Below are 12,776 nucleotides of genomic sequence, written 5' to 3'. Positions count from 1 at the left end.
TGCATGGGCGGAGCGCCTTGGAGGCGAAACAGGGCTACAGCCCCCCCTTCCATAAGCGCTGCTATACTTAATCTGCATCGGCTGTCTGTTGTTTGCTAGAGTACTTAGCAAGCTTTTGTTCTTTCGCGTCCAATCAAGCGCAGGGCCAGCAAGAAGAAAGGGGCCAGGCGCCCATGCGAGTGCCCAATTTAACAAGAGTAGGTTATTGTCTGTGTGACGTGATGGGGCCTGATGGGCAGTGTCCAATTTAATACACTAACAATAGGTTATTTTTTGATTAACCTAGGGACTTGGGCCATAAAGTCTCTCCTTGCTGGCCATTGCTAGCTCTCCGGGTTAGCTCCTCTAATATTACAAATAGATAGCATGGCAATTCTATAGGAAATCAACAACATCGATCGGTGGATCTTGGCCAAAGAATACATATTACCTCTTTTAACTGTATGTAAATTTCTTAGTAAATTAAGAAATTAAGTGCATTTTGAATCTTGAAAGTATTTCCGTAAAAAAAAAGCTTAAAAATACAGCAACGTTAGTGTGAACCTACTAAAAGAATATCGTCAAGAGTTGAATTGGCGGCAAGATTTTTTTTGGCCCCCCCTCTATTTTTGGTCACGCTCCGCCACTGCGTATATGTATGCGGTGACATAGTTTGCATGGTGTTGCCAGCACGTGTACTAGAGATAGTAGATTCCAGTGGCCTCCGTTAGCAAGTGATGCGAGATATAATGAACTCAACTAGTACTGCAGCGATTGCTTAAAGGTTGGGGCGCCTACATACACGTATCCTTCTAAGTTACGATCGAGTGTGAATCATGAACTAGTACATGCGATCCTAAAACCGATCTACGGGACTAGAAAGATCTTATTCGCATAATAATTACCATGTTGGAAGGAGCCTCCAATCGTCGAACTCATTGGAGTTGGCTTGGCATGGAGAGAGCCCGTTGAATCATGGATGAGAGAGCCCGTTGAATCATGGATGAGAGAGGCATCGTCGACGAGGGGGGCGGCTAGATCTCCCATAACTTAGAGGAAGAGGAGAAACTTGTGAGGACTTGGCTCGTCTGGAGGAGAGGAGGAGCGCTGCGACGATCGACCGATGAGGGAGATGAGGAGATGCCTGGTCTGTTGGAGGAAATGCAGGAAGACTGATACATGAAGCGCAAGTGCATCTCAACAGACTAGTCCACCTCAGCCGGTTTAGTCAAACCATGCATGCCGGGTTCGTTCCCTACATCGAGAGTAACAAGAATGCCGATCTGTGCCGCGGCTGCATGTGCGCCCATCCGTGCGCCCCGTCGCCTTTCTTCAGAGCATCTCCAACAGGCGCGCTATATAGACCGCGCGGCATAAAAACGTCCGTTATAGCGCGCGCGGGACAGAATGTCGCGCTCCAGCAGGAGCGGTAAACGGCGCGGCGCTGTAAATTTTTTAGGGCGCGCGGCGTTTTGCACAATCCGGAGCGGCATATCTGGCGCGTCGGCTACAGCGCGCGGCATCGCTCGTCCAAGCGCGAAAAATTCCCCGCGCTGAAATTTCCTCTTCCGCCTCGCCGCCCGAGCGCCCAATCCGTCGTCTCCGCGCGCCGCCGGTGAAATCCCGACGATGGAGGACCCCTCCGGCACCCCTCCCTACTCCGTCCCACCCTCCGCCGCCGCCACTTCCGCCGCACCCCCGCCAAACCCTAGCGGCGGCGCCGACGGCGGCAACGCAACGGTTGCTGCGCGTGCGCTCTTCATCCCGCCGCGCGGGCGCACGCACGCGGCGCTGCCGCCGCGCAGATGGCCGCGCAGGGCGCCACCGCGCGGCCCGCGCCGAGGAGGGGAAAGGCGCCGTCGAACAAACGGCCGCACATCGGTCCCGCCGCCGTCGCGCCGCCGAAGAAAGCGAAGGCGCCCGTCCCCCGCCGGCCGCAGCCTCCCCCGACGACGACGAACCAGGCGCCTCCTCCTCCGACGACGACGACGACGAACCAGGCGCCTCCTCCTCCTCCTCCGCCGGGCGCACATACGGTGCATGATGAAATGCCCGAGGGGTAAAAAAACACTACTTTTTGTCCAAATTCTAGTTTAGATGCATACCTAGCCGGGAAGTGATGAATTTCATTGCATTGTAGAGTCGATGATGCGGCATTCATGGAGACAATGAATGTTGGATCCTCGTTCATGCATGAAGCTTTTCTTGATGGATACTTCCCATATGGATGAGAGGCAAAAGGAGTACATCAACCTTCTTCGCGATGAAGTGTTGGCCAAAAAGAGATTGTTGATGGCCAACATGAACACTTCCACTACCGGCATGTTTGGAGGAGGCATGTTTGGAGGAGCCATGCCGACGTTTGGAGGAGGCATGGGAGGCATGGCCGGCATGGGAATCATGCCCATGCCCACCATGGGAGGCATGGCCGGCATGGGAAGCATGCCCATGGCCGGCATGGGAGGCATGGCCGGCATGGGAGGACAAAGCTATGGAGGAGTCTTTGGAGGAACCATGGGAGGCTCGGTGAGTGGTGTGTATGGGAGTATGGGAGCACCACCGGGAGGCTTCGTGTCTTCCATGAATGCTACTATTCCTCCTTCAACCCAAGATGACGAGGAACAAGAAGAAGGTGTTGACTTGGAAAATGCGGAAGTGTGATATGCATTTGTGAGATGTGTTCCACTTTGTCCATTTGAACCATATGTCGTGTGTCATTGTTGAACTACGTTATTTTGTGTGTCGTTCTTGAACTATGTGATGTATGTTGCACTTTGTGTCCACTTAAATTATGGTACATTATTTGTTTCATGAATTATGTGTGATTATTTGATCTTTGTGATTGCAAAATAGTATACAAAACTGTTTTCTGCGCCCGCGCGCGCTGTATTTTGCCGCGCCCGGCGGAGGACGATTTTTTCCGCCCGCGCACGCGCTGCATTTTGCCGCGTCCGGCGGGGGAAAATACGGTCCAGCGCGCGCTAGCTGTTTACAGTGCGCGCTAGCAGAGGTTTAGCGCGCCGCGATATGCCGCGCCTGTTGGAGATGCTCTAAGCATCGCTTCCTTCCCTTGTCATGCCTTCCTTTTCCGATTAAAACAAATCGTAAATACCATCCTAATACACGTCTCCTCCGTACAAGGCGCTACGATGGCGCCCCGCGACATCTCCCGCGATGCCGGGGATAATGGCGGCCAGCGACGTTTCCGCACCGGTAAGCAGGGATCCTTCGATGCTAGACCTCGCGGGCCGTCGAGGCGTCAAGGAGCCGATCGCTCGCCCGTCCGTTCCCATCCTACTCGCTCGTCATTGGCAGGAACGGGCGAATAGCTCCTATTCGACACAGTTGAGTGAAATTCTCCATGGTGCAATGTAGTTGGCTAAAATAGCTCCCATGCGTCGTTTTTTCTGCTTCAAATAGCTCGCGTGCGACAGGCAGGTGACGCGAGTTAAGACACTTAGTTAGGATGCGATTAGGTTAGGACAGTGAGGGTTATAACAAGTGGGGTCCACCATGGTCCAGGTCATGTAGAGTCAACTGTTCACGACTGAGGGTCCCGCACGACTCAACGGTCCGCTCGACTCGCGCGTGGTGAACCGGGAGCGGCGGCGAGCGGCGGCGCCCGGGCTTCTTCTCCGACGGCGGCGGGCCTAGTTTTTCATCCGGACGGCGGCGGAGCGTCTATCTCGGCGGCGGTGGAGCCATTGCAAGTGAGTAATTGCGAAATCCTAGTCTCATACCCCTGGATCTTGTCTTGATGTTCCGTTTCGTTGCCGATTTAGAATCAGCGTATCTCGGCGGATCGAGAGGAGCGCGGGCTGAATCAGATGGAGGGACGAGTCGTTGCTTCAAATCGGTAATGCGCCCCTTCTTTTGATGTTATCGTTATCGATTTGGGGGCCGATTTGGGGGTCAATTGCTTACGCCGCCGCTGCCCACCATTGACAGGGGAGATGCTGCGCCTGATTCTGCCACCACATTCGCAATTACAGTCGGATTATTTCCCTGTAAAGCCAAGCTGAGTGATGGAAGCGTCCAAGACATTGAAAATAGCACCGTGAGGTTGGCCCTTGATCTTGAAGATGTTGATCCGCAGGAATTGGAGGGAAAGGAGGAGGAGGCCGTGCGCAATTTGGTGGAGAAGATAGGGGAGAAGATTGTTTGGGGTCCAGAAAAAGAGGTGTCTGTGCTACGGTTTAACAACTATAAGGGTGAATATGTGAGAATTGAAGATGAAGAATCCATGGTTGCTGAAATTGATCGTCAAGAAGGGTGGGAAAGCAATCTAGTAAGTTTTCATGCAGAGCTTATTGATCTACAAACAAATTCCAGAGTAGGTTATGTGCAATCAAAGATGGCTGCACAGATGCAAGATGATGAGTGGGCTTCACAAAGGAGGGGGCAGATGTTGTCATTGTTCACTGAACCGACAGTACTAGCTGAAGATACGAGGGCTGATGCGGATGCGAGAGGAGGGAAACCATGGTGCTCAAAAGATTGTTGTTGACTCGGAATGTAGTAGAGTTGAATGAAAAAACAGATTTAGTCATTGCACCAATATCTGACATTGAAATGGCCAAAATGTTTGGCATTCCAGGTTGATGACAGAGATGAAGGCCATGCAACCGAGGATGACGAGTTCTTTGCCCGCACATGGTAACACAAATGCAGGCCGTGGAAATGAGGATGAAGAAGAGCTGATGAGACAGGCTGCAGATGATGTGGATGATGCAAATGACAATGAGCTGGTCTATTTGTATGACAAAGAGAACCCAGTTGTTGAGGTTGGGAAGTTGTGGCCAAATATGAATGAGTTTATGATGTCTTTTAGGACCTATGCAGTGAAAAAAGAGTTTGATGCCAAGACTATGTGGACTGATAGGAAGAAATTTTATGCTAGGTGCAAAGGCTATGATGGTGGTGGAAATCCATGCAAATGGTACATATCTCGTCGACTACAACCCGATGGCAAGGCATGATCGGGGTAAATCAAATACCAAACCAGCATACATGTATGACCACTTCACGAGAGAGTTTCAAATATGACAAACCAGCTTTGGATTACAGAGAAGATTACTCCTATTTTAGCAAAAACTCCAAACACTACTGCAAAAAGGCTTAAAGTGGACTTGGAGAAGCTGTATCCCATCAAACTGAAATATACCACAGTTTGGAAGGCAAAACAAAGGGCAATAAAATCATTGTATGGTGACTGGGCAAATACATTAAGATGTTGTATAGCTTTAAAGCTGAGGTGTGATGACGCGTAAAGAACACGCCCGTTGGGAACCCCAAGTGGAAGGTGTGATGCGTACAGCAGCAAGTTTCCCTCAGTAAGAAACCAAGGTTTATCGAACCAGTAGGAGTCAAGAAGCACGTCGAAGGTTGATGGCGGCGGGATGTAGTGCGGCGCAACACCGGGGATTCCGGCGCCAACGTGGAACCTGCACAACACAACCAAAGTACTTTGCCCCAACGTAACAGCTGAGGTTGTCAATCTCACCGGCTTGCTGTAACAAAGGATTAGATGTATAGTGTGGATGATGATTGTTTGCGTGAAAACAGTAAAACAAGTATTGCAGTAGATTGTATTCGATGTAAAGGAATGGACCGAGGTCCACAGTTCACTAGAGGTGTCTCTCCCATAAGATAAATAGCATGTTGGGTGAACAAATTACAGTTGGGAAATTGACAAATAGAGAGGGCATGACCATGCACATACATGATATAATGAGTATAGTGAGATTTAATTGGGCATTACGACAAAGTACATAGACCGCTATCCAAGCATGCATCTATGCCTAAAAAGTCCACCTTCGAGTTATCATCCGAACCCCTTCCGAGTATTAAGTTGCAAACAACGAGACAATTGCATTAAGTATGGTGTGTAATGTAATCAATAATTACATCCTCGGACATAGCATCAATGTTTTATCCCTAGTGGCAACAACACATCCACAACCTTAGAACTTTCTATCATCTGTCCCGCATTTAATGGAGGCATGAACCCACTATCGAGCATAAATACTCCCTCTTGGAGTTAAGAGTAAAAACTTGGCCAGAGCCTCTACTAATAACGGAGAGCATGCATGATCATAAACAACACATAGGTAATAGATTGATAATCAACATAACATAGTATTCTCTATCCATCGGATCCCAACAAACACAACATATAGCATTAAAGATAGATGATCTTGATCATGTTAGGCAGCTCACAAGATCCGACAATGAAGCACATGAGGAGAAGACGACCATCTAGCTACTGCTATGGACCCATAGTCCAGGGGTGAACTACTCACTCATCACTCCGGAGGCGACCATGGCGGTGAAGAGTCCTCCGGGAGATGATTCCCCTCTCCGGCAAGGTGCCGGAGGCGATCTCCTCGAATCCCCCGAGATGGGATTGGCGGCGGCATCTCCGGAAGGTTTTCCGTATCGTGGCTCTCGGCATCGGGGGTTTCGCGACGGAGGCTTTAAGTAGGCGGAAGGGCAGGTCAAGAGGCGTCACGAGGGGCCCACACACCGGGGCCGCGCGGACGAGGCCCAGTGCCGCGCCGCCTCGTTGTGTCGCCACCTCGTGGCCCCACTTCGTCTATCCCTCGGTCTTCTGGAAGCTTCGTGCAAAAATAGGACCCTGGGCGTTGATTTCGCCCAATTCCGAGAATATTTCCTTACTAGGATTTCTGAAACCAAAAACAGCAGAAAAGCAACTGGCTCTTCGGCATCTCGTTAATAGGTTAGTGCCGGAAAATGCATAAATACGACATAAAGTATGCATAAAACATGTAGATATCATCAATAATGTGGCATGGAACATAAGAAATTATAGATACGTCGGAGACGTATCAAGGTGGAGAAGAGGTCACCTGGAAGTGTGGTGGAGATAGATACAGAGGTTACAGAGGATGGCAGTGTTTACTTCAGGAAGTTTTTTATGTGTTTGAAGCCTTGCATAGATGGATTCATAGCAGGATGTCATCCATATTTGAGCATAGACTCTTCTTTTTTGACTGGCAAGTGGAATGGTCAGTTGGCTGCATGCAATGCTTTGGATGGACACAACTGGATGTTCCCAATTGCAATTGGACTGTTTCAATCAGAGACAGAGGCAAGCTGGACATGGTTCATGATGCAACTGAAAAGATGCATAGGGCCAGTTTCACCTTTGGCCATCCACACAGATGCATGTAAAGGGCTGGAAAATGCTTGTAAAAAATGTTTTCCCCCATGCTGAGCAGAGAGAGTGCTTTGGACATATGTGGATGAATCTGATAAAAAAAATTAGAGGAGATGAATTTGGGCGCATGTGGCCAGCAGCAAGAGCTTACAGAGCACAGACACATTCCTACCATCTTGGTAAGATCATGGCAACTTGTGCTGACAATGAATTTGCTTCCTGGTTGAACACATACCATTCTCTGTTGTGGTACAGATCAGGTTTTAATACTGCAATAAAATGTGATCACATCAATAACAACTTGGCAGAAAGTTTCAACAATAAAGTGAAAGATTTAAAAGATTTGCTCGTGCATGACATGGTGGACCAAATAAGGATCATGATCATGCGTTTGTGGGACTTGAGAGGAAGACTTGGTGATATGTTGGAAGGGGACAAGCTTCCAGCAGTGGTACAACAAGTGGTCAACAAGAGTAGAAACCTTTCACATCTATCTGTTGAGAAATCCTCCTTATTTGATACCGAAGTTAAAGATGCAAGGAGTGTAAAGAGGCATGTGGTAAACATTGAGTTGCGGGAGTGCACTTGCCTAGAGTGGCAACACACTGGAAAACCATGTGAGCATGCCATAATTTTTTTGGCATCTAAACCCAGGTTAAATATGCACCCATATTTGCATGAGTATTACTCAAGTACAAAAGTTTAAGGTTGCATATGCAACTCCAATTCCAGCCACTGATCGACCAATCTCGGTGGCCTGAGGTGGATATAGAATTTACACCGTGTCCCCCTCCGAGTAAAAGAAAGTGCTGGGAGGCCCAAACAGAAGCGGATACAAAGCTTGGTTTGAGAAGGGGGGTTGTAGTAAGAAGGGGAAAAAGGAAAAAACCAGAAAAGCCTAAAAGGGCTCAAAAAGGTAACAAAAACAGGTGCAAGTTGTGTGAGGAACTTGGGCATAGAATTGGTTCCCCAAAATGCCGTTACACTCCTGTACAACCAAAGTATGTTAATGTTAATTCTTCAATTTATGTACCTTGTTTCATCTGCTTATTTCAGTATCTAATTTATATCCTTGTTCCAATTTATATGCTTTCATAAGGAGGAAGCGTGGAGAAAAAGCCCCACCTCTTGTTGTTGAACAGTGCTGGCCAATGAAAAAGCCAAGACTCAATGACTATAGAAAGAAAAGAAGCAGTTTGGTCAATGCACCAGTGCCAGATGAACCTGTTTCAAAGCTACTTCTGTTGCCTCAACCAGATTTGACTATTGAGTTGCCAGATGAACCTGTTTTGGAGGTTATGATGAATTCTGAACCTGTTCTAGAGGTTGTGCTGAATTCTGAAGCTCAGGAGGTTATGCCTATGCCAGATGTGCCTGTGGCTGATGTGCTTTTGCATGTGCCTGCTGATGTGCTTGTGCCTGTGCCTGCTGATGTGCTTGTGCCTGTGGCTGATGTGCTTGTGCTTGTGCCTGTGCCAGATGTGCCTGTGCCAGATGTGCAAAAGATGAGGGGGCCTAGTGGTTGCGGCAAAAAGTTCAGGAGTATGAACAAACTATGCTATGGTACTGCAATGAGAAGTGGTAGGAAGAATCAGAAGAAATAGTTTGATGTAATAGTTTTAAACTTATGTGCTATGATGTGGAAACTTATCATTTGTAATTTGAATAAATTTCAAATTTGAACCAAATTTGAAAGTTGACATCATTTTTTGATGTTGCAATGCTATTTGAATGTTCTGCACTAGTTTGTTATAACTTGTTAATCAATTGGAACAATTTTGTGGAGTAAACTCATTTTCATCACTTTAATGAAAGATGTGTTCAAAAACGGCCTCCGGGTGAGGGTAAACGACCCCATTTCTAAGAAACTTTTTTTTCAACCTTGTCTAAATCATCTTATGTTACTTGAGTTGTTGCTACATGACATAAGAAGACAATGTGAGCAGGTTTCATATTTTTTGATTTTTTTTTGAATTTTTTATCCTCATTTCAAATCTGGTCAAAGCTATGGTTTGACTAGCATTTGAACAAGTTCAAAACACAAAATTGAGAAATGAATCATGGATCCTTCTTACTTACACCAAAATGAACCTATTTCCAAGTTTTGGTCCCATTCCATGATTCAAAGTTCAAACCCTTCTCTCAAATCCTCGACTTCGTACGGCAGAGTTCAAGATATCACATTGTACACATGATTTTTTCGTTACAATGTATCTAGACCATGTTTATCAACTTGAGTTGTTGCTTCATGACATAAGAAGACAATGTGAGCAGGTTTCATATTTTTTTGAATTGTTTTGAATTTTTTATCCTCATTTCAAATCTGGTCAAAGCTATGATTTGACTAGCATTTGAACAAGTTAAAAACAAAAAATTGAGAAATGAAGCATGGATCCTTCTTACTTACACCAAAATGAACCTATTTCCAAGTTTTGGTTCCATTCCATGATTCAAAGTTCATACCCTTCTCTCAAATTCTCGACTTCGTACGGCAGAGTTCAAGATATCACATTGGACACATGATTTTTTCGTTACAATGTATCTAGACCATGTTTATCAACTTGAGTTGTTGCTACATGACATAAGAAGACAATGTGCGCAGGTTTCATATTTTTTTGATTTTTTTTGAATTTTTTCCTCATTTCAAATCTGGTTAAAGCTATGGTTTGACTAGCATTTGAACAAGTTCAAAACAAAAAATTGAGAAAGGAAGCATGGATCCTTCTTACTTACACCAAAATGAACCTATTTCCAAGTTTTGGTTCCATTCCATGATTCAAAGTTCAAACCCTTCTCTCAAATCCTCGACTTCGTACGGCAGAGTTCAAGATATCACATTGTACACATGATTTTTTCGTTACAATGTATCTAGACCTTGTTTACCAATTTTATTTGTTGATACATGACATAAGAAGACAATGTGTGCAGGTCTCATATTTTTTTGAATTTTTTATCCTCATTTCAAATTTGCTAGCCAGCTAACCCTAACGGCCAATCTGGACCGTCAGCTAACCCTGAGGACCAACCGCATTCGTCCGATCTATGCTTCTAGAAGGATTCCGCGGGCTGGCGAGCGTGATCCGTGGGAGGACTAGTTCTCGAATCTGATTGGCCGCTATCTTTTCTCCCTTTGGGCTGAGCTCACATCCTTTTGTCCGCTGGGCCGAATCGTGTCGCCTCCTGGAGAGCCTGCGCGCCCGACCGAGCCATCGAGCAGAACGCCCACGTCGGCATGCATGCCCCATGCAGCGTCGCAGCAGAGCTATTGTCTTGTAGAGTGCAGCGTCCTCGTCTCAGCCTTGCCACTCCTTTTAAAGCTACACATAAAATACGGGGCCCTAAAATACGAGGTCGGGCAGTGTGTGTCGTCTGTCATTGGCATCTAGGGGAGCAACGGTAAAACCAACGGTAACAAAACTTACTTTATTTTATTCAACAAAACTGATTTTGTTTTATCCAACTCTTTTTCATGTGTCTTTCTGAAATACAAGCATAACATACTTAGTTTCTTGAAAATCAAATCATGCTTGTGTATCATTGCCAAATCCAAACATAACAAAACTCGTTTTGATTTATTTAACTCATTTTCGTGTGTCTTTGCCAAATACAAGAATAACATACTTAGTTTCTTGAAAATCAAATCATGCTTGTGTGTCATTGCCAAATCCAAACATAACATACTCATTTTGATTTATTAACCTCATTTTCGTGTGTCTTTGCCAAATACAAGAATAACATACTTAGTTTCTTGAAAATCAAATCATGCTTGTGTGTCATTGCCAAATCCAAACATAACATACTCATTTTGATTTATTCAACTCATTTTCGTGTGTCTTTGCCAAATACAAGAATAACATACTTATTTTCTTGAAAATCAAATCATGCTTGTGTGTCATTGCCAAATCCAAACATACCAAAACTCATTTTGATTTTTTCAACACATTTTCATGTGTCTTTCTCATATCCAGGCATTACAAAACTCATTTTCTTTTATTCAACTCATTTTTCGTGTGTGTTTGCCAAATACAAGCATAACATAGTTTCTTTAAATCAACTCATTTTCGTGTCTATTTTATAAACTCATTTTATTTTAGTCGATTCATTTTCTTAATACTCTACTTTAAGTGCAAACGGTCATGTACAAACATACACAAGAAAATCAGAAGGGCATCTTTTTTCAGCCCTGCCCGCGTAGTACCGGAGCTATTTATTGCGTCTCAGGCCCGTGTCGCAGTGCGGGGGGCGGCGTGCTCTCTTTTCAGCCATGGAGCAGCTCACATTGGCGGGCAGTGCAGACGTGCCATCTTTTCAGGAAACACGGGCATGCAAACGACCACGGGTCATGCTCATCCATTTAAGGGCCCTCCATTTTAATTTTCTCACACGCCCCCTCCCCTTCTCCTTCTCTTTCACACGATGCCCCGTCCACTCCCATTCTTCCTCTGGCTATTTAAGGGCACCCATCCCCTTCCTCTTCACCACTCACCACTCCTCTCCTTCTCTCAAGCCGCAACCGTCCCATCCGTGCCCTAGCCACCATCACCAAGCCCATGGCGTTCACTGATGTCTACGGGTGCTTCTATTCTTGTAGACAGTGTTGGGCCTCCAAGAGCAGAGGTTTGTAGAATAGCAACAAGTTTCCCTTAAGTGGATCACCCAAGGTTTATCGAACTCAGGGAGGAAGAGGTCAAAGATATCCCTCTCAAGCAACCCTGCAATCACGATACAAGAAGTCTCTTGTGTCCCCAACACACCTAATACACTTGTCAGATGTATAGGTGCACTAGTTCGGCGAAGAGATGTGTAATAACCCAGAACATAGGAACAATGAAGGGTAGATTTAGAAATGGGTTGTGCATTTCATCGCAAAACGGGGGAAATTTTCGCGCTTTATTGCAACTAAACCTAAGAGGGATCGAGGTTCTGTCTCATTTTGCACTTAGGGTTAGGCAATGTGAGTTAGGGAAATTTCGACATGATCTCTTTTGTATCTTGTTGATTTGGGGAATGAATTTATTTGACAAGTGATAACACATAAACAATAAGCAATAAGCTATATAAATAATGAATTCATAATTCAAACATAACTTATGAATTCAAATGACTTTGAATTTCAAATTGAATATCAAATACAATATTTAATTCAGGATATAAATATTACATAAATCAAAAGCTCATAAACAAAAACTTGAGCTTTATTGATCATCAACACAGAATACATTGTCTTTACAAAATTCTTGATACAAGAATTGATGAATAATAAACAGAAATGAAAAAGGAAAATTACAATATTGTCCTAAACTAAAACCTAGACTAAATGTCTTGAAGAATATCTTCTGGTCATATTCAACTTCAAAACCTGCAAAACAAAATTACAAGTGCTAGCCAGAATGTCAGTGTTAGTAATTCAGTTTGGACAGGGTGAAAAACATCACAGAAATTCAGTTTGGACAGTGAACAACAGTCACTTGCACACTTGTGCTTGTCCAAAACCCGGACGAGCACAAGATAGGATCGAGCGGACCAAAGCCGAGCACCACAGTGGGCTCAAGTTTCAGCATATGAGAGCTGGTGCTGGGCAAGCCACAGCAAGGCAATGCAAGAGCTGAGTCACAAA

Source organism: Lolium rigidum, chromosome 3 (assembly GCF_022539505.1).
Source record: "Lolium rigidum isolate FL_2022 chromosome 3, APGP_CSIRO_Lrig_0.1, whole genome shotgun sequence".
NCBI classification, from domain to species: Eukaryota; Viridiplantae; Streptophyta; class Magnoliopsida; order Poales; family Poaceae; genus Lolium; species Lolium rigidum.
Note: the sequence above shows the minus strand (reverse complement) of the source record.